Here is a 27,138-nt window from a genome sequence, read left to right on the forward strand (position 1 = left end):
CCAAGATGACTATCATCAATAGTAAATCAAGCTCTAGAAAGCTCTCCACACAGGCCTAAATATACTCTCATTGGCATAAATGGTAAAAATATTACTGAATTTAAGGGGAAAGAGATACACTAGCATCAAATGTCTTGGAAAAAAACTGACTTAATGTGACTATAAGGTAAATAATGTAAAATTAGGGGGAATTCTGTCATAAGCAAAGTTTGTACACAGTTTGCATGAAAAAAGTTTTTTGTTTCACTGAGTGCTGACAACCCTCATAGGTTTCAGTCTAAATGCATGGGATATAGAAAAGAAGCAAGTTTAACATAAATTTTAACAAGCAGAGAGAGTAAGGAAGAAAATCAGGAGAGTGAACTAACGGCAAGAAGCATAGTGTGTAGCGATAACATTTTCCTGATGCAAGTAGCCATAACACCAAGATCACGCCTAAAACTCGGGTGCAAAAATGAGGCTCAGTTGGGTAAGATTAGGTTTTGCCTTCTAAAGACATTTTGATAAAAGCAGTCATTCAGTCTTTCCATTCAAAATTTGTATTTTGATTTAAGAGCTCAGAAGATTACTCTAGACTCAGACTGTTCACAGACTTTTGGGGGGCAGCGCAAGGCATTTTCATGAAAAAAAAAGCACATCTTGAAGGTGGGCTCAGTATCATATAACTGTTGCAAGCATGTGTTTGGTATCCCTTTTATACCATATCGCTATGAACCAAACTCAGAGAGAGAGCTGAAAGGCCAGGGAGTGTCTTCAGAAGCTCAGTGCCCCACAGATTTACAAATGTACACCGCTTTCCCTCTTCTAGGCACGTAAACATCTCCCCGGTCTCCTCCCTCGCTCGCACACATACGCACTAGGCGCCCTCTCCCTTTCCCTGAATCAGCATCAGCGAGGAAACAATGACCTGCAAGTTGGTTGAGGCATGAGACATGCAATTAGTAGTGAAATACAAACCAGCTGGTGCAACTGAATAGCTGTTATTCTGAGCACATGAACCTGAAAAGATACTGTTTATTTTATAAGACAAACAAAATTTCCCTGCTGTTTGATCTAAAAGAGCATCTACCATTGGGAGCTGTCCGGTTTCATTTAGTCATTCTGGTGCCAGAGCCAACTGTGCAGGAGTTATAAACAAAGAGCAGAAAGTATCACTTCCCATGTTAATTTGACAGTAAACAGTACTAATTTGACTGTGCAGCTGTTTATTGATACCAAAAACCCCCCAACAATTCAATACAGAAAACAGTAGCCAGTGTACTGGGACTGCACAGTTTATTAAACTCAAGGAGCCAGAGTAGCCACAATCTCTTGTTGCAAAGCACACATCAGGAGGTACTGTGATTTGTGGCTTTTCCCCTGCAACAGGGCAAGCTATAGAAATTCATTACTTAGTTCAAGATGAGGATTTTTTTTTTTTCCCCAAGGATCTCTTGGAGACGGTATTTCTAGAAACATTTCTTATTAGCCTCTCTCTGGTCCCTGTAAGGCCAATGAAAGAATTACCATTTACTTTTTTAGAGTCTGCTTAAGTAGCTTGCAATATCTTGACACAGAAAATAGGTCTTATGTGTTTAACTATAAGACATTCTCAGTACTAAAATAGATGAAATGTCATATTGTATAAAATGGAGAATGGCAATGTTTGTGCAGAAAAAATGAAGTTGACTCTGAAGTTGCTCTGATATTGTTGTGAGATAAAAATAGTCAAGAGGAATCAACCACAGGTATATTGATTTGCTTATATAAACACGTACATTGGGGTTGGTAGGATTCAGACTACGGTCTTCACAAAGACCTGGGAAGGATGTCCTTAGACTGTATAATGTAAGGACCTTAAGGGTCCCTTCATTCTTCAGCTGTTTCCTTGCTATATTCCCCCCTATTTAACAAACTACTTCCAGGAGGATTTTAATCTCGTGCTGAGATGCTGAATCATCTGCTCCATACAATATTCCCAAGTTTCTTGTTTGAATTGTAATAAAATGGTGGCATTAGACTAGCAATCAGCACATGCTTTCTCTTAGTTTTTAAACACTTCTCCAAGCATTTATTAATTTAAGCTTCATGCTTGAAAGGTTCAAAGGGTTGTCTGAAAGCTGCTGAGAGATGGATTTGGGGGCCTGCACTATGCTGTTACTGTATGCTACTTTATGTGCACTACACTACTAGTTTCTTGAGCTTACCAGTTCACAAACAACTCTACATGTTCTTATGTGCTGCGAAAAAACTGAGTGCTCCTTGCAGCCTCTCTTCTGTACTTTTGAGGGCAAAAGTAAGAGAATCACAGAAAGATTTGTAGTTCTAAAGAGGACAAACAAGGATAAAGGATTGTACTTTTTCCCCTTGGTCCAGACTAGTGAGGGACATGGATCAGTATTCCCTGTTTTGCTTGCAATCCATGGACTTGGTTGGAAGACAAGGGTCATGTAGGAGAACAAGAAGTTATTCCCATAAAATTTCAAGAAGAGGTCAAGCTCTGCAAGCTTCATTCAGATGACAGGGATAACAAATGGGGTAGAGAAGTCCCAAAGCAGCGCCTGGCCTCTAATTTTGTGCCTTGTTTCCTGGTTTTGAAGATATGAGTGGATCAAAGTGGACCCAGAGGACAGCACTGGATGTAACACTTTGGGTCCAGACATCAATGGCAGGGGTTCTGGGCCCTGTGGTTCATTGCAGCTACATCTCTTTCCTAGGGTAAAATAAATAAGATATTAAAGTGTATCAATCCACCAAAATCTTTTTAGTAGGTATATTGGCATTTGCCTTTGGTTTGCATCAATGAGTGGTGAAGCTGTGATATGTCGGATAGGCCAATCTTTTATCTTTCTGCCCCATGTTGCACTTTGCTATGGAATGAATTTTCCTAGTTCTTACTAGCAACCTTTCCAAAGCAGACATACTCCAATAGCTTGACTATGTTGTCATAACCCTTTCTTAATATTAGGTGTTTTGGTCCTTGAAGACTATGGGGAGAGGACAGGAGGGTCACAGTGCATCATGCCAGGGTCGTGCTTCATGACGGGTCCGTGGGGCAGAAAAGGTGCCTTCTGGTGAATGTAAGGAGACTGCTCATGGATGTCTGCAGTCTGGGAGGGGACCCAGGCTGCTGGCTGTGCTTGGGGTGCATGGGTGGGCTGAGAATCACTTTTCTGTTAGCAGCGGTGGCTGTGGGAGCTGCAATACCAGGCCATCACTGCAGGGCATGCTGGGATGGCAGCAGTCTTGCAGCAAGGCAAGCTGGTAAGGTGGGGTTGACTGCGGAGGCTGTGGAAGAAGCACCAGGATCACAGAAACACAGGATCACAGAATGGTTGGGGTTGGAAGAGACTTTTAAAGACCATCTAGTCCAACCCCCTGGCTCAAGTAGGGTCACCTAGAGCAGGTGGCACAGGACCACGTCCAGTCAGGTTTTGAATATCTCCCAGGATGGAGACTCCACAATCTCTCTGGGCAATCTGTTCCAATGCTCAGACACCTTCACAGTAAAAAAGTTTCTTATGTTCAGACGGACCTTCCTGTGTTCCATCCAAAAAGTTCCCCCTCAGTTCTCTTCTCCGGGCTGCACAGTCCCAGCTCGCTCAGTCTAGGCCCTTAATCATCTTAGTGGCCCCTTGCTGAACTCGCTCCAGTAGCTCCATGTCTCTCTTGTATTGGGGAGCTCAGAGCTGGACCCAGCACTCCGGTGTTGCCTCGCACATTAGTGGCTCATGGTGAACTTGCTGTCCACCAGGACTCCCAGGTCCTTCTCAGCAGAGCTGCTTTCCAGCAGGTCAACCCCCAACCTGTACTGCTGCATGGGGTTATTCCTCCCCAGGTGCAGGACCCTGCACTTCCCTTTATTGAATTTCATGAGGTTCCTCTCTGCCCACCTCTCCAGCCTGTCCAGGTCTCTCTGAATGGCAGCACAGCCCTCTGGCGTATCAGCCACTCCTCCCAGTTTTGTATCATCAGCAAACTTGCTGAGGATGCACTCTGTGCCTTCATCCAGGTCATTGATGAAGAAGTTGAACAAGACTGGACCCAGTACTGACCCCTGGGGGACACCGCTAGCTACAGGCCACCAACTAGACTCTGTGCCGCTGAGCACAACCCTCTGAGCTCTGCCATTCAGCCAGTTCTCAATCCACCTCACTGTCCACTCATCCAGCCCACACTTCCTGAGCTTGTCTATGAGGATGTTACGGGAGACAGTGTCGAAAGCCTTGCTGAAGTCAAGGTAGACAACATCCACTGCTCTCCCCTCATCTACCCAGCCAGTCATTCCATCAGAGAAGGCTATCAGGTTGGTTAAGCATGATTTCCCCTTGGTGAATCCATGCTGACTACTCCTCATCACCTTCTTGTCCTTCATGCACTTGGCAATGGTATCCAGGATGAGCTGCTCCATCACCTTTCCAGGGATGGAGGTGAGGCTGACTGGCCTGTAGTTCCCTGGGTCTTCCTTCTTGCCCTTTTTGAAGACTGGAGTGACATTTGCTTTCTTCCAGTCCTCAGGCACCTCTCCTGATCACTATAACCACTCAAAGATGATTGTGAGTGGCCCTGAAGTGACATTGGCTAGCTCCCTCAGCACTCGTAGATGCATCTCATCAGAGTCCATGAACTTGTGTATGTCCTATTTGTTTAAGTGATCTGTAAACTGATCCTCCTTGACCAGGGGAAAGTCTTCCTTTCTCCAGACTTTCTCTCTTGTCTCCAGGGTCTGGGGTTCCTGAGGGCTGGTCTTACCAGTAAAGACTGAAGCAAAGAAAGCATCCAGTATCTCTTCCTTCTTTGTATCCTTTGTCACCAGGGCCCCTGCCCCATTCAGTAGTGGGTCCACGTTTCCCCTGCTTTTCCTTTTGTTGCTGATGTATTTATAGAAGCCGTTCTTATTGTCCTTGACACCCCTCACCAGATTAAACTCCAGATGGACCTTGGCCTTCCTAGCCCCATCTCTGCATACTCAGACAACGTCCCTATATTTCTCCCACGTTACCTGTCCCTGCTTCCACCTTCTGTATAATTCCTTCTTCTGTTTGAGTTTTGCCAGGAGCTCATCCATACAGGTCTCCTGCCCCCTTTGCTTGACTTCTGGCTTATTGGGATGGACTGTTCTTGAGCTTGGAGGAGGTATCCTTGAATATCAATCAGTTTTCTTGGATTTTTCTTCCCTCTAGGGCCCTATCCCATTGGATTCTTCCAAGCAGATACCTGAAAAGGCCAAAGTCTGCTCTCCTGAAGTCCAGGGTTGTGATCCTGCTTTTTGCCTAGCTGCCTCCTCTCAGGATCTTGAAGGATTACCATCTGAGGATACTTCCAACCTTCCTTCATTTTTATTTGTGGTTTTGGCCTGGAGCTACCAGACCCTAGTGGAGATTTTTTGTCACCTCGAGCAGTGAGGAAGAGATTCTAGGGAGATGCTATCCTGTTGGTTTTGTTTTCTCAAGAGTATTGTAGACACAGCATTTTTTTGTGGCCACAGACCCACAACACAGCAGCAGGGTGTAATGTTAGTGTCCTCAGCCAGAGAATACTCAACCTACATCAACAACATATACACAAGGAAGCAAAATGGACTGTTACATCTGAGACATGACAGTAATAGCAACAAATTTAAGACATTTTTTTGTACGATTTGCATGATTTTTAGTAAGAGCTTTTTGCTTTTGCCTTTTCTCTTACTTATTTTGTTACTGCTTCCTTGGAGAGAAGACTGATGCTATATCAGCCTTTTGGACATAGGATTGTTTTAAAGATTTTAATGAAAAGCTTGGAAGTATTCATACCACTTGATTATGCCAAGTTTTGATTGGATCACTCTCACTTGGCAGAGATGGTGATATTAGCTTTGAATTTTTAAAAAATCACTGTTGTCCGATTTTCAAGGTCAACATTTTGATAAATAAAAGTATGTGTATGGTTTTCACTGCACTGAAAGGGAATTTAAATGCATGTGTAATAAATACCCTCCTGTGCTTTGAAGCTTTAAGGTGTAACAGATAGAGAGCTGCAATCTGCTTTCCGCCACATACAAGCACAAACATGCTGAATTCAGAAGGGTAATATGGGTGTAACAGCGGAAACACTATGACTCCATTTACTTTGTTTGAGTTTTTGAAAGAAATTGAAAGAAAAAAGTATTTAATGTCCATATTTTTCACCCCAAAGTATAAATAAAGAGCCAAGTCTTTGAAACAAAATCCTGACAGTCTTGTTGACTCTCACTGAATACAAAATAAACGGCTGCGCAAGTCTGATCTGTGATTTGTTGTTCATCATATTTAGCTGCTGAGGTGAATGGTGCTGGGTTGTGCTGGGTCAGGATATTACAGTGCCACCCCTTGTTGCACAGCTGAGGAACGCTGCCAGTGCTCAGGGTGGTGGTGTGCTTGCAAACAGGTAGGCACGCACTGCATATTGCACACACCATGGATGTGGTTGCAATAGTAGTTCAAGCACTGCATACTCTACAGAGTTGTTCTGCCAAGCAAGCTGTAAGACGTCTTCTCTTGACTGGATTCTGCCAAGCTTGTCTTAGCTGGAAAGTACCTTCCCTCCTCTTCTAGGGTTCATACTTAGAGGGCACCACCACTAGTGGTGCCCAGCGATGGATCCTGTGCAAAAGTAGATCATGAGGTGGCATCAGCCCATTCTTTCTTTTTTTTGAATGTTTAGTCTATCTGTGTTTGTTTTTGTGTTTTCCTCACATGATACCGCAGCTTGAATGAGGGACCTTATGTCTGAAAGGCAGAACATTGCCTACAGCCAACAGCTAGCCCCATGCCGCTTATTTGCTGCTCCCAGTTTGCATATGTCCTCATAGCTGCATGACTGGGATTAGGAACAGTAACAGGAAAGCCAATGAGTGGCCAAGCCAGTGGTCTAGCAGCATATCTGCCTAAAGCAATTGTGGAGCCCAATTAATGATAGCAAGCCAGAAAGAACGCTCTAGCACTGCTCTTCAGCAGTCACAGAGCCCTCACACATCCCTTTCCGCTCATTTTCCTTCTGTGTACATTGGCCTGTCTGTTGGCTCCAGATACGAAGCCCCATGCTTGGACTTGGTGAACCTGGCTTGGGTTTGGCTCTCTCTCCAAGCTTTCATAGGAGCCAAGGCCTATTAACTTGAGCATTTACATGACTATGGTCTCAAAGATCTCTGCAAACAATAAATTACATGTTTTCTAATCCTGTTGTTGTCCTGGCTTCAGAACCCAAGTTGCAGGTTTCTAGTGTTCCTGTAGATGGCAACTGCAGGAGAGTTGTCCCTAACTCTAAACTAACATCTAAACTGTGAAGTTTAAGCTTCAGGGAGCCAGAAGCAGGAAAGGTCCTCCCAGTTGAGACTAATTGGATCCATGCTCTGATATCCGTGCCTGTTTCCAAAAGGGTATAATGATTCCAGCCAGGCTGTTTGCTCAGTGTCAGTCTGAATTTAACTCCATGTTACTTCATTTTATTTTAATTTGACATTATTTTTGTGTTTATTTTACCTAATAAGTGAATCATTTAACTATAAAAGACTCATTTTGGAGGGTTAAGGGTGGAATCTGGAATGGGTGAAGCTTGGAATAACCACTGACCTGCTCGATTATATTGGAGTAGGGCATGAGCAATGATGTCACATCAGGGATGCAAGCCAGACACGTAGGGGTGAACAGGCCTGCCATTCTCCCTTCGCTGCCATTGGAAATGTCAGTAGCATTGCCTGAAGGACAGGAAAGGTTGAGCTCATTACAAAGACACCCTGAACTCTCCACCAATCAAAATGCTTTGACTTTATTGTTGCATTTTACTTTGAGGGACAGATTTTAAGAGAAAATTGATGGCACCTTTACCAGGAAAATACTGTATCATTCAATCCACAGTATCATGATATAAATGAAAAATGGGATTATGAAGGTGACTTCTGATGAAACAAACCTCGTCCGAGGGATACATAATCTGTGATTCAAGAGGTACAAAACAAAACCAGGATCAGTTCTTTCTGAAAACCAGTCCCTTTTATCATGTCTTAGATTATCTTCCAAAATAAATTGTCATTTGACTTTGGGGTTCTTTAACAGTGAATTGAATTATTCCTGATTTACACTGTTGTGAAGGTATACTTTAATAAGAAATACTTTCATGTCTCCTGACTTCAAGGGAATTTGTTTCCTTTGTTGTCACTTGAGGTGGAGTTCTTATTGCTTTAGGAATCTGCAGTGAGGATATCTACATCTAAGATAGTCACTCCAGGCATCATTAATAAGCAAAGGAGCCAAAAGGATCTCTTGGGGATTGCTTCACTTGGATTATTTTTGCCGTATGCATTTGGGGGAGACATGCCATGACTTTAAAATGCAGCACTCCCTATTGACTCTAAAGAGTGTCCAGGGTAACTAGCTCTACGCAGAAGTCTACGTTTTAGATATCTACCTACGGTTGTCAGGGGAATTTGGTCCTTGTGGACCAAAAATGAAAAATGAAAAACAGCAAGCAAAAGCTGAGAAAATAGGCATTTCTCATAAAATCTCACGTTTTCATGGGAAAAATAAGAAAATTTGTTTTTCCATATAAAAATGAAAAGATTTTTTTTGATGAAAATACTGATTTATCACATCCCCTATTTTTAGTTGAAAACCAGCTTCCACTGGGTTTATTAAAAAGAAGGTAATATACTAAAATATGTGGAATAACACATCTGGAGAGAGTGTGTGTGTGTGCACGCGCATGCATATGAAGTGGTAAAAAATCATGGAAAATAAGAGAAAGGAACCTGAACTTCTGTTCTCCAGAAAAAAAAAACCAAAACCATAGATGTAATAACAAATCAGTGGTGAAACAGTGTTTTCCACTCAATGCTTTAGTCCAAAAGGAACCCTGAGATGATGTGGTCTGACCCACTGTACATCGCAGATGGTTACAGTACAGAACACGTCCCCTGTCTTGGGTAACACATCTTGCCTGGCCAAAGCACGACTTTCATGTGACTACTTTCCAGAAAAGCATTCACTGTTGGTCTGAAGCTCCTGTGTATGGTCTGTGCTACTTATTTCTAGACATCATAGACTTTTGCATCCGGATGTGCTCAACCACCTGTCGTTCGACTGGGATGGGGTTACCAAATGATCCAAATCACTCTGTACTGTGTCTCTGTCTTCATTTATTGTTCAGCCACATGGAAAAATTGGTGTAATCTGAAAATTTTATTAGCAGCAATTTTTATATTTGTTTTCAGAACAATGGTCAAACTACTGATTAACATGGCACATTATACCAATCCCTGAAGCATCCCAGTCGAAGCACTATATCCAAAATTAATTTCCTATTGACATTCCTATTTCTGAGATCTGTTAGCTAATCAGTTCTTAATCCATTTAACATGCGTGCTATCGAAATTGTGCAGTACTTATGATTTAAGGAGAATGACGGCACAGTCAAGTGACCTTACAAAAGTCTACATATCTCGTATATCTTGGCAGATGTTACTATAGGTCAAATTTAAAATTTCAGAATAGAATCAGGTTAATTTGAATGCAGTGAGTGGTATTAATTACACCTTATTCCTTAATTCTTTATCTGTTGAATCACTTTTCTGCATTTCTTTCATTTTGCCCTGTATTAAAGTCCAGTCAGGCTTAGCTATCTGGTTAGCTATCTGCATCATCTCACTTTTCGGTCTTGAGAAATTGCACATCAGTTTCGTTCACATCTTCTGGAATTCTCCTGAAATCCTAAGGTGCATTAAAAACAGGTATCAGCTTGCCAAAAATCTCTTTCAGGCAGTTCTTAGATGCAAATTATCAAGATTTGTCAAATTAAAAAGTGTTTTTTCCTCATAGATGACCACTCCATGTTTCCTGAAGGCAATTAGGCTGGGACCTGGACTGTCTTTCTCCAGACCTACAGACCAACACCACCTGAGTTCAAGGACAATCTCTTTATACAGGCTTCGTACAAGACTTGACTAAAATCTTTAACTATCCATGATTTGCTGCTACCTATACGCAGCACTTTTTATCGTGTAGAAAGCTGACACAAGATCAATATATCTGAGGAATGAGTGACAATGAGATTTTACCACCTGAAAGAAGCTGAACAAAAAAGCCAAGTAGCTGACTTGCACAATTCTATACCCTGGCCATTTTTATTCTCCTGACCTATCTCCTTCAAGCATTGATTACTGAAATCCTTTTGTAGGCAAAATAATTGTAGGAAAAATCCTGCCCTCATTAACATGGGTTCAAACCCACAGAAGCCATTAGGACTGGAATAGTCCAGCTGACTGCTAATTTTAGCCCTGTACTGGGGCTATGTTGCTCATGCAAAACATCATCAGTCAGATTTTGGAAAACCAAAACCAAATGTGACTAATTTAAGAGAAGGATGGTGTTGTGGTCAAGGCACTGGATTTGGGCTCAGGATACAAGAACTCAATTTCTGGTCATCTCATAGTCTTCCTATTTGACCATGGGCAAATAGCACTGTGCGGGTAATATAGCAATGGTTGCTACATGGGGTCCTGGCTACCTCTGGGTCATATTTTAGTTGACATAGTGAGGATCTAAGAGAGATAATTTGCATTCCACAACCATAGCAGACCTAAAAGAGTCTTTATTTCCACAGAGAGGGAGTTACCAAAAGGATAAAGAAGCTAAAGAGATAAAGGATAAAAAGGATTAGAGCACAAGCTGTGATGTCTTGTCAGTACTTGATATCTGAGTAATAAATAGTTGATGAATGTTTAGTCATCATTTCTTACCAAGAATTTCTCGCTCTGTACCTTAATAATTATAGGAGATGACTATCTTAAGAGACAAAAGAATTTTGCTGGAAGGTCCATTATGTTGAGCCATATATACTGCCATATAATTGCCTTTGCTATTAAGCAGCAATATTTGCCTATTGACAGGGAAATACGGCTTTGTGCAATCAGACAACCTGCATCAAATAAACTGAGTTAGACAGATTTGTCTGAAGTTGTCTTGGACTTTCACCCTCTCTCCACCACAGTAATATGATCCTGCAGACTTTTACAATGAGCTTTTGGCAGTTGCTCCCCTAAGGTCCATGACTCTTCCGATAAAATCCTAGACACTGATCGGAAAAAACCCTTCAAAGCTAGAGAGAGAACACATTATTGCAGCGGTTGACATAATGACATCTGGAGGAAGACATTACCACTCAAAAATTGACCATGGCGGTGTGGTGAGCACTGTGGCTTCTCCTAACTTCAAAGCTCAACATGCTAGTTAGCAGATGACAATACCCACTTCCTTGGGCCTTACTGAATTTACTTACTGTGCTTCTTGAAAATTATCTTCTCCACCACATGAGTGACCAAAAAGAAACCTTCTACAGAAAAAAAGTCATTAGCATTTGTACCATAGAGTCAAATGTGCCCATGTTTATACAGAGCTTTGATGTGTCTGAACAAGTGCTGACTTCAGATTTTGTAAATTTAGTATAAAATATCCCTAAATATTTTTTTTCCTGCAGTTTTTGAACATGGTTAGAATATGAAAGCTGCTACCAGATATTTAGCAGGTCAAAGAAATGCATACTTCTGCCTGTCTGCCTGCCCACTTTTTCAGGAAATTTTTCATATTTATCTGTTGGTCTCATTATTCTGTAGTCTGCCCATTCAGGGAATCAGACACATAATCAGACACAAGGTACTTTTTTGCTCCGTTTTGAGCAGATGTGTTTGAGACTGCCTAGGTGAGAAGGATGGGATGAGATAAAGCGTCAGGATTAGGAAAGAGACTGGGAAAAGTCAGAGAGGAAAGGGAAGGAGGAATGAACCTTGGTTTTGTTCCCATTGTAGCAGGATTCTAAAGTCTGGATGACTCCCAGCATTTCTATTGCTCATTATTCCTTTGAAGTCAGTAAATGTCTGTGAAAATTACTGGCAAAGTTTTCTCACCTCCACCTAAAGGTCCAGTAGAAGATGACAGTCTACTCCCACTGTTGGCTTCTCTGTTAGCTTTAGTAGTGGTTGGTCCGTAGCCTGTATGAAGAGAATCCAGTCGTTCCCTTGGCCCAGGTGGATGTCAGCATGATAGCACCTGATGAACCTTTGGCAAGGGCTTGTTTTTTGAGACCTAAGAGATGATTACATTTAAAAATAAATAAAAAAAAAATCCCACTAACCTGAAAGAACATTTTATGGTTGTAGAATCAAGCACTCAAAAGCTGCTAAATGCCAAAATTAAGGATGTCAATCAACTTCAGAACATTCCCTTTGGCATTATAAATTATGATAGAGTCTTCAGTTATCTCATCACATACAATTTTTTTCCTCAAGGCTCCTGTCTCAGTTAATGTGCATGTAACAATGAAGAGCATAAAAAAAAAGGATAGCTGCCTATTAAGTTTGCAGCAAATGAAGCAGAGCTAGGTGGAAAAATGTTGCTGCAAAAAAGGAGATAATAGCTGCAAAAAGGGAGTTAAACCACTAATTTTGAGATCATAAACTTATCACAATTATTGTACCATCTTCCTCATCTCTGTATCTGGGGAAGTGCTGACTTGGATTATAACCAATCATCTGAACAGTCATCACCTTGACAAAGTGGTTCCTCTGAGGCATTGCAGACTCTATGCTAATTGTGAAACCATAGATATAATCTTCACAGTCATGTATTTTCAGAAGAAGTATAGGGAGAAGTACTAGAATTATTATTGTATCTTTACTGTTTTGACTAAAGCATTTAATAATGATAAATGATTTAATCTTTGGAATATTTTGTGCACAGCAAACTGGGCAGTCCTTATAGATTCTGCAACCTCATTCATTCCTTCCGTCATGGCAGAAAATGCAATTAAAAATTCCTCTACTTCAGAGGATGTTTTTGTTACAAAAAGATCAAGCAATGCTGTGTGTTTGTACATAAAAGTCATGTACATACACAGTCTGTGATAAAGCATGCACATTGATGGTAGAACTGATGGTCCTTGTCCAACCTCTGCAAAACGAGACCCAAATCAAAGGTTACGTCAGCAAAATGTCTATAGCATCTCTTCAGTCTCTTTGCATCATCATCAAAGGACCTTTAGTCTCACCATTAGCAGCAAGGAGGTGGAATATGGTCATGTTTTTGTCTACTTCAAGCTGGTCTTACAACCATCCATCCCAACTAATGGAATAAGCCAGAGAGTGATGGACAAATTTATATATTCTGGTAACAGATCCAGATCAGTTACTGACAGTGCATTACAAAATGAGTTCACTCTTTGTCATTGGCAAAATCAGGTTTGGAGTAGACTCAGACCTGGCAACCCCCACTGCTGTGCACCAAGCTATTGTAGTTCCTCCTCTCCCTGTACAGGTCTTAGTTTCATGTGTATCAAGACAGACAGCTTGGATATTTCTACCTATGCTATAGGTGGACTATCCAAGCACCCTATATTTCCACAATGCTATACCACATTCTGGGTCTGAACTGATAGTGCCATGTAGAAAAGCTCAGACTTTCTTGCAGCAGCCTCCCCTACTGAAATCCTACCTATCAGTTCTCCTCTGTGCCAGACGTGCTGTCAGGATGGATGATGTCCGGGTGTCTAAGCAGACCTGCTTGCTGCAGGAGAATATCTGAGGGAGAATACATGGATATTGAGGCAAGCTGAGCCCCTCCTTTGAAGTCCATCTGGAGAATATTAGTAAAGGACAGAAAAAAAGACATAGGACTGAAACATTTGGGTACAAACTAGCTCTGATGTTACTGCTACTGCTGAAAATGGCAGACAAGCAGTAATAATGAAGTCAGCTATCTCACACTGCATGTGTGCAAGGGGCTAAGGGAAAAGAAATTTGCACCAAAAAGTGCAAGTCCAGTTTTACCAACATTTTGAAACATGCTTTGTAACCTTCCTGATGCCTTTCTGATGTAGCTTTACGTGTTTGTGCGACATCTCAGAATTACAGGGTTGGAAAAGACTTCAAGACGACGTTGAGTCCAACTCCCAAAAACAAGGCTGAGCTTTACCTTTGTCATTACCAACACATTTGCCTGCCCTGTTCTAAAATACATCCAGCGACAGCAATCTCTCAGCCTCCCAAGCAATCTCTTGGCTTAGCTTTAAAAAGTTTGTCTAACCTGAATTGTTCTTGCTGAATTTTAAGCTCATTACCTCTTATCTTCCCTTGCTCTTTCTGTGTACTTTGTATGTCCAGATCAAATCTGATGTCATCTTGCAGACAACTATTTTCAGTTCTGTCTGCTGTCTCTATTTCCAAAAACAGCTTTTCTATTGCCTGATAGATTTTCATTTTTTGTTTTCCATCTAACAACATCACTGAAAAGTGATGTGAAATAGATAAAGCTGTCAGTTTTCCTCTTTCATTCTCAGACTCACACACATATGAGCTAGAGGGTGTATACAAAGTATGGGAAACAGAAAAAAAATCAGAAAATTCAGGCACATGCCTTTTTACTTCCACAACGAATGAAAAGTGAAGAACCTGAAGTACGAGTCCACTACAAGACTTGCAAAGCCAGCAGGCTGCACCCGAGAACATGCTGTCATTTGTGGCTCCTCACACTTCCTTGACCACAAGAGAGCCTGGAGACAGGAATCCACGCTGAGACTTTGGAAAAGCTATATTACTTTATTGAGCAACTGGATTCATGAAACTCTTCTTATTTTCTTATTTGTGGTGTCTCTCAGCTTTGCAACCCATAGCAAAAAGGCAGTTTCTGGCTGCATGGTTATCTAGAATATTATATATTTTCACACTAGACTGTTTGATGTCTGTGTTAACCCAGACACGAATTAACTGGGAAAAAATATATATTACATACACATGCATGCACACACTCCTTTGTTGCAAGAGCTTTAGGTCACAAAATCAAGCACTAAGAAATTAGGAAATGCTACAGTTTAAGTGGCCCTTGCAACCTTCATTTTCCCTCCACATGCAGAAGGTTCATGATAATGTCTCTAATGAAATTGTCACATCCTATTTCTTTGCCACAAGCTGTGCCTCATTCAGTGTTTAGGATCAATAGTCTTGGGGGTGACCGAGAAGTGTAGCGAGCCAGGATCTGCTGTATGGCAGTCTATACTTTCCTGGAAGCTGTGGGAAACAGGAATAGGGGGCTCCAGAGAGAGAGAAGTGTGGTGTAACAGTCCCCACCTGCTTTCTTGCTGTGATTTCCACTCTTGGCGTTGCTAACGCTTGTCGTTACATCCCAGCTCCCCTAATATTTGGAATTGTTTCTTTTCTTCCAGTTGCTGGAACACAAAGCTTGCATAGCAAGTTCATTTTTCATTTAAAAACTAAATCAATTGCCAGTTCTGGTAACTGCAGAAAAACCCCTAAAACGCGCCAGGTCAAAATGCACATTCGAGGGGCTGGCTTTTTTCTTGCCCTGCTTACACTTACCTCCTGCTCAGCACCCTGGTTGCCTTGCAGCCCCCAGCTCCCTCTCCGGCAGCCTCCCTCATGCTGCCTGGCACCAGCAGGAGGAGCAATGGGAGCACACGAAAGGCGTCTCCCATCTCCCAGCTCTCCCAGCGCCTCGTATTACCAGCACCCCTTCCACAGCCAAGAGCAGCAAATTATCTGGAAACTTGTATTTGGCTCAGGGCTGGAGGAAACTCCAAAGCTGTTAAACTTGAAAAAAAAAAAAAGTCTCTGTGGAGTGTGTGCGACCTCAGAGTTCCCAAAGGCTCATTTCATAGGATAATTTCACTGGATAATTTCACAGGAGAAGGTTTTTCACAGGAAAAGGCATGTCTCTGACATTAGGGTAAGCCCCTTGCTGAATTCCAAACCTCTGCTCCAGAAAAGAGAGATGGTAGATTTTTTTTTAATGAAACACCTATTTGGGTTTTATTTTGTTTTATATGATAAAACAATGTATTTTTTCTTAGGCTCTGTTTTGGAAACAGGTGAACCACTTTTGTAAAATTTCAGCACAAATGGTTAAATTAACAAAGTTATGAAGAGCTATGAAAAGTGTCATAGTGGGAGGAGGTACCAGCTTCCTTTACTATCAACCAGGATATGAGAGCCACGTGTATGCTATAGGACGTGTATGTCCTATAAATGCCAGTATAGAGCTAAGGGCTTGGGCAGTTCTCCTGTAGATGAGGGTCTGTGCTACACCAGGCAGTGTTAAAGGAGGGCTACGGTTTCCTTGGTTTCCTCTCCCCGGTAGATATATTCCTGGGTAGATACAGACGTACTCTTAGAGGACTGGGAGGACTTAGGGGTGCAGAGCGGGTTAGGCTCTTTACTCCAAATCCTTGCTTTTGACACCAGTAAATAGCAAACTTAGGGAGTACGGCTGATGAAACTGTGGCCATCAAGTAGGCATCTCCAAAGTTAGGCAAGGCAGAGGGTTGGATTTCATAGGAGCTTAGAGGCATAGTGAGGGCAATTTAAGTACCAAGACCGTTGGTGGCTATTGCCCTTTCTGTCTGATCTCCCCTAATCCCCCGGTAGCCATGCAATGAAGGTAAACTGTAGGAAGAACATTGTTAAGAAGAGTGGGGCATTTTGAACTCAATGCGATTTTTACCAAAGCCAAGAGAAAGCTCTTGACAAACTCTAGAAAAACCAAGTCGTCAAAAAGGAAGAAAAAGCACCCAAGCAGTCTGCCTGGCTTTCCAGTGGTGTGGTGCCCTGTGGCTGACATGCCCACGCGCAAACTCAGCACGGAGTGCGCCAAAAGCATAGCGTCCGTGACGGAGGGTGACCCAGGGTGACCGCAGTCACCCTACGGTAAGTCCCCTCCAGTACACTGTTAATTACCTAGACGGCCGCAGCGGCGGAGGGCAGCTAGTCATAAATTACCCCGAGATTCCTGAGGCAGGAAAGGGCTGACGGAGCTGAGGTCGAAGTGCAACACGCACCGGGACTCTTCTGCTTCGCTCCGTTGGGAAAACAGCGAGACCAGCTTGGTACAAGCCACTGTGAAATGGCAGGACATTCTTGTGGTTGGTTCCATTATAATTTGCTTTGGAAATATTTTGGACGTCTCTTGCCTTTGTTGGGCAGGGGAGGAAGGCGAGTTTGAACCTTTAAACCCGCTACATCTGGCTCTGTTCCCACTTACAGCAATATGAGAGGGAAAAGGGAGCATCTGAGCTTAGGAGAAGAGCAGGGCTGGTTGAACGATTCATACCTGCTAATTGCTTTTGTTAATTTTTTCACTTAAAGACTTTATGCGAATGCATTGGGTTTTCCTGTTTCACTACCTCTAAAGCACAACAGTTTGGACAGTTTAAAAAAGGAAAACTCGCCTCGCAGATGATACTGCTGCATTCAAAAAGCCACCCTTCTTTCTGTCCACCTGAGTTACCAGAAAATGTTTTTCTCACAGGACTTTGTAAGAAAAACAATATTCCAATAACAACAAGTTGTTTTTCAGCCACCAGGGAACATCCTTTATAGACAGATGTTGTCACGTATGATACTGAAAGGGCATTGGGGTAGAAAAAGATAAGAGTTCACAATCTACTGCTCCAAAACGTGGACATGTAACATCGCTGAGAAGCTAACAGCAGAGAAAGCAGTCTGGTGCGCAGGGTGGTACACAAAATTCAGACTGTGAGTTCTCATACTAAATATTTCACTTCTCGGTGCCTCCGATTATTATCCTATAAAATAGAGCTAATTATACTTGTCGGCTTTGTAAAGTACTTTGAGGATTATTGGCAAAAATGGCCAGCTAGGAAAAAGGTATTATGATTAATATTACTGGGACAGATGACACAAAGTCAAGCTGCTCCAATTTTACTCAGTGGCCAAACATATGCTCCAGTTTTACAAATTATATTGTAGACTATCCAATTTCACGAGCGCACTTGCCACTCGGTGCCACAGCTTTGTACCTCTGGCTCCACAGTTAAGGTGAGCGTAGTATAATTACCACAGAATTTATGTCAATTTTGTGGAAATGTTATGATTATTCACAGCTGAAACTTCAAACGTCTTAAAGCACTTGATAGGTATAGCGTTTCCCGTCATGAGTCTCATGGGACCTACCTGCTGCGCTGGCCATTGCGCCTTGCGACTGGTCTCTCAGAGCTGCAAGCTGGGCCCACACACGGAGCTCAGGCTCTGCGTTTATGGGCCGGGGATAGCAATATTTGCCTTCGCTTCCATTAGCTAATTCACAGGTGAAATCTTCCGAGTCCGTGCAAAAAGATTGACAAGGGATTGTCCGTATCCGAAGTATAAAGAAGGAGGTTCTCCGTATAGATCACTTCCTTTATGAGCATGTTCTGTTCAACAGCAAAAACAAGCATAAATCCCAAAGAGCTGAAAAATTAACGTCTGCTAAACCTTTGCACTCAAAGTCAGCCTGTCGGGTGCACTTTACTGCAGATATTAGATCAAATTGGTCAATTTTTTAATCTTAAGTGTTTTGTGAATGATATGAGCACAGTTTAGCGGAACTACAATGGAACAACTTTTCCTTTAATTCCTGTCCATAAAAAATATTTCTAAAGACAAGAAAAACAGAGTCATTCACATCATGATTTTTAGGGTTGTGCAGCCCTGGCCAGAAAGCCTGCACCGTAAAGGAAATGGCAGGTTTGCCTTCCCATTTCCTAACATATGGTCATACGGTAGTTTAAGTTTCAGTCTTTTACTTTGCAGGCGAGGTGTGCTAAAAGCAGAGGTAACAGTTATTCACTGGGGCAATTCCCTAAGTTGGGTCAACCCAATCACTTTTGACCATACGATCCTATGTTTGATGGGGCTGACATAAAATCAGAGGCTTCTGCTGGGGAGTCGCACAGCTGTCAGCGAACGCGCAGAGAAAGCAGAAAGGTGGTGGCTCCAAGGAAATCGGCTTTGTCAACTCCGATTTATTGTTAAAGATATAGTGGTTCTGAGCTAGTTCCTTCGGCCTCTCTGGTAACTTACAACTTTAAATAAAAATTTCCAGGAGGGGAAAATAACAAGTGGCTTAAAATTAACTTAGTAACTGAAAACGATGCAGAAAATTGTCTATGGTGTCTAATATAAGCCATACTCTTAAAGCAAAAAGTATTACACTTAAAATCTAGTCAATCAGCTTCTTTGTAGTAACCAAAATTCCTCTATACACACTCTGAGGTTGAGTAAGACACGTTTTTGTTCATTTGACTGCAGAAGTGATGGTTTTCCTAATTATTTCCATTAAAAACTAGGAAGAAATCTCTGTTGTTTGCAGTGGGCTTCCGTAGGGTTAGTAAAATGGACTGAGAACCACTAGGGCATTTGACAAAATGATTGTTTCAAAACAGAGGCAAAGGACACAAAGCAATGACATAAATAACATGTATAACTTAAGTAGAAAGCTTTATGTTTGAGCCATAACTATCTGATTTTGGCACCATTTTGTACCACTTATATGAAAAATAATTTTGTGAGGTTTTGTAGTGTGGGAACTTGATTAGGCTCTCAAAATAACTTGGTTTGTTTTCTGTCATGCAGAAATGAGAGGTATGAGTCAAAAATCAAGGTCTTTTTATACTACATGTTGTACACAAAGAGAGGAAGAAGCTGGCTCTGGTGCTAAAAGATAACGGTCTAGAGAGGTGAGATATTGCATTAAAACGCAAGTACTATTTTCCTTACGTTATAAAAGAGGAACTAACAACTACATACATCACACGCAGGACTGAATCACAATTTTGTCTGAGACGAGATGAGAAACTTTCAGCTTGGAAAAAAATCTGTTAGTTCCGGGAGTCTGTCCAGCAGGGTCTGATCCTGCACTGCAAGACAGAGGGAAGTAGACAGACTGGCAAATGTATCTCGTTGCTAGTTTGGACAGTCTGATGCAAAAATGGACACTGGTGGAGATGCCGTTTTGTGGCTTTGAGGTCGACTGCCTGTTCTGGGCCGGCGGCCTGCTTGCATCTTTCTGAGCTGGAGAAGGAAGCAAGCAAGGTGTTGGTCTCCATTTCCTTTTTTTTCTTCGAAGTGGTTTGCACGATGCTCTTTGCTTTCAGCAGCTGCCCTCTAGGGCTTGCAAAACAGAGGGTGCTGCTCAGTAAATGAAAGTGGAACAACCGCCCTCTGGTCTGAAACTTCTTCTGAGAAGCAGCGTGGAGGGACACCCTAGCTCATAGTCACCAGGGGATTACACCCCTCCTCTGCGCAGAGGAAACTCATCTGCAGCACCGACGTCTGACAGCTTTTCAAGTGGTAGACGAGTCCCGCTTACCTGCCACGTCATGGTGGAACTCAGGAACCTCCAGAGCGGAAAGCCAAACTAGAAGTTGTAATAACTCATATCCTCTGTGGGTCTGTAGAAAGAGGACCTGAAATTCATGCTCACCAGAGGGTTGCACAAACTCCAGAGCAAAACACCAATCTCAAGGCCAGAGTCTGGTCCTCAGGCATCACTGGGAGTTTTGCATTAGAATTAAGGTTCAGCGTTAAGCAAATAAAATGCCTCCCTTGTGTCAGGTCTTCAGCTGCACATTTTTTTTCTTTTTTGAGCAGTGAAATGGTGGCTTATGCATTTGCATCTAAATATGGCTACAAGATTAGGTAAGCATGATAATAACGGGTTATGGAAATGCACTGACCACAACTCAAAGCGTAAGTCACAGTGTATGAGAATACACATGTTTGGGGGTGAGGTTTATGAGAAATAGAGATCTGAATGATGCTGTGCTTGTGAGGCATGGGCCTTGTGTTTTCTTAATGCCAGGAGTGATTTATTTCTTGTAAACAGTTTTGCTCAATTGGGGCATCCAGTTACTACAGACCTTGTTTGGTATAAAAACTAACAGCAAAGAAAAATATTGCTGCAGCAAGGTTTAACTGGTTGTCAGTCCAAACATGTGGCTGAACATGAATTCCGCTGCTCGAAATATCCTCTAGTCGCTCAGCAACATCTTAATGTCAAGAGGAGATTATAGTCAGCGTTCCCATTGAGCCATGACTCAGAGGTACTGTATGGAAAGAGGACATTTCCAGCAAGAGCATGATATGGAAACTAAACACAGAAGTGCTGGAAATCTTCCCTTCCGTAGAAAAAAAGAAATGTGAAAGACTAGCTCTTCTGAAGTGGAAGTTCGGCTGCTGCTGGGAATGTTATGAAAATACCCTTTACATGCATAGTTCCTCATGTATAATTATGTTTCACAGCGCATTTCATCACCCACCTTTACCCTCCCTTTTTTAATTCAGAAAAGATGCAGGAAGAAACCTTGCTTCTCAACAAAAATAAGTCCAAAATCTTGGGAAGGCGACATTTTTGCAAAGCAGGAACTTTGATAACTTTAAACGGTGTAGTTTTGCTTGCGTTGCATAAAAGCAGGCTATTAACATACCTTAGATACTTTGAGAGGTATGGAAATATTTAAAAAAAAACACAGAATGAAGAGATTGGCCCCAGTGAAATTTACATTAAAAAAACCCAAGGAGACACTTAAATATTCATAGTTTCCACTTCTAATCTTTCTCCCCATAAGTTTTTTGACATGTACATAATTCTCAGTTATGTTTGTGAGATGCCCAACATTCTGAGGTTAGATGCATATTTCTTGTTTGGATCCAAAGAAGTTATTTTAAAAGTTCTGATCCTGTACAGACTTACACACGAGTAACTCTAAAATGACTACGACAATATACAGTTTTAGAGACAGACACACACATGTGTATAAAAATATTTGTAGGATCAGATGATAGAGAATCTAGATGAGATAAGAATGACATATAATCTATAATATGCTGGGCGTAAAGAGTTGCGATCAGAGTCATAAAGTCCAGCTGGAAGCCAGCCACTTGTTGTGTACCCTAGGGGTCAATTGTGGGGCCAATACTGTGTAACATCTTCATTACTGACCTGGATGAGGGGACAGAGAGCACCTTCAGCAAGTCTGTAGAAAATATGCAGAACTGGGAGGAGTGGAAGATAGACCACAGGGTCGTGCTGCCATTCAGAAGGACCTCAACAAGCTGGAGAAATGGGCCGACAGGAACCTCAAGTTCAACAAAGGGAAGTGCCAAGTCCTGCCCCTGGGGAGGAATAACCCCATGCACCAGGACAGGCTGGGGCTCAACCTCCTAGAAAGCAGTTTGGCAGAAAAGGCCCTGGGGGTCCCGGTGGACAACAAGTTGGCCATGAGCCAGCAGTGTGCCCTGGTGGCAAAAAAGGCCAGTTGTATCCTGGGCTGCATTAGGAAGGGTGTTGTCAGCAGGTCAGGGGAGGTGATCCTTCCCCTCTACTCAGCACTGGTGAGACCCATGTAGAGTGCTGGGTCCAGCTCTGGGCATGGACATACTGGAGCATCTATCACACAAGAAGAGGCTGAGAGCAGGGACTGCTCAGCCTGGAGAAGAGAAGGCTCAGGGGGATCTTAGCAATGAGTATAAATGCCTGGTGGTGGGGTGGTGTAAAGAAGACAGAGCCAGACTCTGCACATAAAAGTTTATAGAGAAATGGAATCACAGCTTTTGTTCCCAAACTTAAAAACACATTCTGCTCATATATAAAAATGCTTAAAGATCAATTAACTGGTTCAGGTTCTCAGGTATATATTTGTTAAACTTATCTGAAGTGATGAATTTCACAGGTTCATCATGTCAAGTGTTAAAAAGTTACTTCCTTTCATATGTTTGAAATAGCTTCCTTTCCATTTTATGTATTTTTTTTAATTCTTACACTGTGAGGGAGAGGAAATATGAAAACTTGTTTTTGCCTTTTATCTCAAATAGTTTTGTATGAAATAGCTATGCAAAGACAACATGTGCTAAATTTCACTAGCATTGGAATAAAAGTGTGAAAAATTAGGGTTAAATAGCCTTGAGTGCTATGGATGCAATACCCAGGCAATAGCCTTTTGCTGAAAGAGTTGTCTATTGACAATTTTTCTTTTCACCTGAGAATTTTCCAGTTTTCCATGTGCAGTGTTCGATTCCTAGCAGAGAATGGCCTAGAGAATGTCCAGTTATGACATTGGCCTTAGAAATCATTTGTAATCAGAGTCTGAGCTTAATTTCTTGACAAAGAACAAAATTTATAGGTGTTCTAATCCTGAACTGGATACAAATTTTGTGGTTGGAGTTGTCTGTAATATTTGTTCTTGTTGTTGCAGAAGACCTGGACCTCAAAGTCTGCAAAAAGTCTGTTAAAAGTGGCTCCTCCCATTAAAAAGCCTGAAACATCTAACTTTTACACATTCAAAAACTAAATATGCATCATAGTATTGGGTCTGGGACTGTCCACCTCCAAGGCGCACCGATGTGGTGGGAGGTGTCTGGTGTCTGGGGACTAGAATAAATCATCCAGTGGGATAGAGCTGAGGTATGAGCCACCAGCTGGATGAGAATAAGCCCAGTGATAACCAAGGAGTAACAGCCACTGAGCCACTGCTGGCCAGCAGTATAGGGAGTGAACTAAGATTTTTTTTCAAGCTGGTCACTTTTAGGCAGTATGGCAAGGGAGATGTTTATGAAAGGAATAACAGGAATGACACTAGGGTATTTATGGGAATGGGAATGACACTAGCTATTTATGGGAAGTTTCTTCCAAACACGAGGGGCAGCCTGGAAGAGGCCATGAAGGTGACTTTCAGAAAAAAACAGCAGGCAGACAACAAACATTAGCTTCACAGGTAGCTCAGAGCCTCTAGTTCCTACTAGACAAAGAGGTACACCAAAATGACTTGGACTCTTGGAGAGCTGTAATTTGATTTCTTCAGCTGTAATTTGGAAGAGAATCCAGGCTCTGGTTACTGTAGCACTAAAGATACTATTACTGCTGGCATAAGCTGGAACCTTTTCCAAACAGAGATAAGCAGTGAAGGATGTAATATTGAATCCTTCTGCCAGTCCAGAGGTGACCCTTCTGAGGCCTACGTGTGCATGGCAATGCGGTGAGGTACATCCCACACTGCTTTCACTATATCTTTTCTGTGGTTAGGAGAGGGCTTCAGTCCTCAGGGCTGTCAGCTGGGCATCTTTCCTGAACACTAAATTTATTTTAAAAAGTAAATATTGCTGATGTGTGCACTTATCCTTGATGAAGTCATTAATGTGGTTTCCAGCAAACTGTTCATAAAATTCATGGCTGCACTTAATTGCTACCATGTTCTTCCTCCTCACATATTCTTATACTAATAAGAAAAAATGCTGAAAGCCCTAATAAACTGCACACAGAAAAGGAATGCTTGAACTGAAGTAAGGTGGTCACATCACCGCAGATACGCAGGCCCGTTGTCAAACAGTGGATTATGCGTCACTTAAAGCACTGAATAATGCCGCAGCTGGTGAGCTGGCTCAGGTCAAGTTCTCCTGACCCAAATGTCACCAGCAGCTGGTCAGCACTGGGTGCCACGGATGGGCCAGGAGCACTGGGAGATCCTGCTGCAGCTCGTGTACTCTAGGAGCTGTTTCACCTATTTGGGTGGCGCTCTGCTCCTGCAACGCTGAACTGTAGATTCACTAAAGAAGACAACTTGTCAATATTCCTTTAAGAAGAGGTAGGGTTGTCCAGCCTGGGAAATCTGGATTTTCTTCCTATGCAATATTTCTGAACTTATGCCACCACAGAAGGCCAGGGCAATGCCGAGGTGCTATCTAATCCTGCTTACCTTGGGGCCTTCTCGTGGCCGTCTGCACAACAGGGAGCATGTGGCTAGCTAGCTGATGGCTGTGTGGTGCTACAAGCCGTCTTGGTGGAGGGTGCCCTAAGAGACCCAGCAGTGCCGGGGTATTTCTGCCCTGCAGACTTGCCATGCTTCTTCAGGGAAAGCACCACACGCAGAGCTCCAGACGAGCGTACCAGTCCTTTGCAGGTGCCTGCACTTGTTTGTTTACCTCTAGCTTGGTGCAGATTTAGTGAGTCAGGATTCATCCCACCTAACTTTAGCTCTCTAAAAGCTAAACATCCTGTCTAAACTGATTGTTTAGTCTCTCTCTATAGTTAATGGCACCTTCAGAGGGCATTGAATGCCACCTATCTTAGCCTAGAATACAGAGCTATGTTATCCCTTGGAAACCTCTCCCTGCTCCTGGTCCTAATCCCACCCGGATCTTTCCCTCCTGACTGCAGAGGGCATCTCTCCTTGGAGCCCTTGCTGCTCAGGACAGCAGGGCCTTGCAGCTAGGATTGCCATTTTTCTAACTCAAGTCTCCAGGGAAATTTTGAGCAGTGACTCTGCACAGAGGTCAGTATTGCAAGGTCATCACCTTGATATAAGTGTCCCATGAGAACAAAATCTTGTGCCTTGTAGGCATATCACGACACAGAGAAGTCAGTGGAGTTATGTCAAGCATGCATTCGACCTCACGTATCTAATTTATGCCAACACAGGTTGCTGGAGGACATTGTCAGAGAGCCAGGATTCTCCATCAGTCGGGTTGGATGGCTTGTCCCACTGTTGCAGAGCGCACTGGTGGGTACACAATTCAGACTACTGCCTGGCCTTTCTTTAAGTGGCTCTTTCGTCCTGCCCTAGGGTTTTGGTTCTGCAGACAACCTAGCAGCTAGCAGCTGATGGCTGGGGGACTCGCCATACTCTGCTGCAGAAATCTGGTCCGCTACTGAAGTTCAGCTCAGGAGGCATCTGGCTGTGCATAACTCTACGTAGCACCTCAGGACAAGACTGGAAACATGTTTTTCCACTAGCAACTGTAGGTGAAACAGGCTGGTAAGCAGAACATAACTATCCCAGTCAGGTTTTAGCCAGAACATGGGGAATGACACTTTCATTTTAAAGAGACCCGGCTGTAGCAGAATCAAGAAGAAAATCTTTGTTTCCTGTCTCTCTCCAGAAGCTGACGTTCAAAGCTTAGCAAGAGGCATCTACAAAATGTTTGAGGGCTAAACATATCACCATCTGGAATGGAACTGCCAGAAACAGAGCGAGAGAAAGACTCCTTTTTCACAAGTAACTTGTTTAATAAAAATAAAATTCCTCTTGCATTTCTGACATGGGACTGTAACCACTCCACCCTAACTCGCTTTGTCATACTCAGATCTATGAAGTAAGAGGAAATTATAGAAATTTATCATGTCTGGGTTCTCAGGATTGATTATGACTTGCTGCTTTTATCTTCCAAACAGTCACTAAATCTAATTGCCTTGTTGTAATGGATTAACCCCTGTGGTCCACAGTAGCATTTATATTGTGTTCAAAGAGCCTGTTACAGAGTTAGGGTACTTTTTGGCAGCAATGTGCTTTCAAAAAATGTAAGCGCTCTTTGGGCATAACTCACCCTTTGTGGGTCTTGGGGGTCTAATTGGCTCGTTGCGCTGCCGTTCTGCAGGGGATGAATTTCACATCACTGTGGGGGTAACTATAGATGGGTCAAGGGGCCTTCCACAGTATAACCATTTCTTTTTAATTACAATGCAAGCAGATTTCGAAACTCTGTGTTCAAACACTGGCATCGGTACTGTAATGAAAAACATTCCCTTGCTGATATTCACGGGACTAGTGTTATTATTAGTAGTAGTATCTTAGCCCCTGGGAGACCTGAACTCTAGGGTCAGGTCCCCAGCAAGAGGCTGTATAAATACAGTCGCAGCGTTAATAAAATTACAACCTAAGCTGGCTTACCTGGTGCTTGCTGAGGGCTAACGGCTTACACGCAGGCAGTCACCGTGACTCAGCTGGTCCCAGCGTCTCTCAAGCAGTGACAACGCGATCTCGTACCTGAGCTGGAGGTGTGAGGCAAGGAACCACAGACGGCTGCAGACAGCAGTGACAAGGGAACGCGGCCACTCTTACTCAGCATGACAACCGGCAGGTGAAATACACCGGCGATCTAAACCCTGACGCGTTTCTTTGGAGGCAGAATGGCAGAGGAAAGTTATAAGGAAGGATATGTGGGAAAGTGTACTAAGAACTAAAAGAAAGTGAAAAATTCAGAAGAGGGAAAGGATCTGAGGAGACATCATGTGGGAGATGGCCTGGGGTAGGGCCACCAGCGCTAGAGGAAGAACACACCCACCCACGCCTGTGTTAAGAGAAAGGAATGAGAGTGCTGTGGGATAGGAAGGGGATAAGAGAAGTGGTGCCAACAAAATGTGGAAGGCTATATCATACCTTTCGATGCACTGGTGAGATCCGATGGAGGAAAAGTTTGAGAAGGAAGGGAGAAGAGAGGGATGGTGGTGAGTCAGAGGTGAGGGGGGAAAGCGGGACTGAAGTGTTTGGTTACATTGAAGACGTGGAGTTGTCTGGAAAAAGCTAAAAATTACT

General features: G+C 42.7%; 1 long non-coding RNA gene across 2 annotated transcripts; it reads right to left on the minus strand.

Annotated features, from left to right (window-relative positions):
- LOC106495195 (uncharacterized) lies at window positions 1-27,138 on the minus strand. 2 transcript variants are annotated; one of them, XR_010883916.1, is made up of 5 exons: window positions 26,983-27,138; window positions 26,494-26,594; window positions 11,894-12,071; window positions 7,569-7,693; window positions 1-2,692 (listed from the first exon to the last, which is right to left on the minus strand). It is a non-coding gene; the product is annotated as an uncharacterized lncRNA (long non-coding RNA). The 2 variants fall into 2 exon arrangements; XR_001294410.2 differs by lacking the exon at window positions 26,983-27,138 and having other exon boundaries at window positions 26,494-26,684.

The sequence above is a fragment of the Apteryx mantelli genome, chromosome 3 (assembly GCF_036417845.1).
Source record: "Apteryx mantelli isolate bAptMan1 chromosome 3, bAptMan1.hap1, whole genome shotgun sequence".
Classification (NCBI taxonomy): Eukaryota; Metazoa; Chordata; class Aves; order Apterygiformes; family Apterygidae; genus Apteryx; species Apteryx mantelli.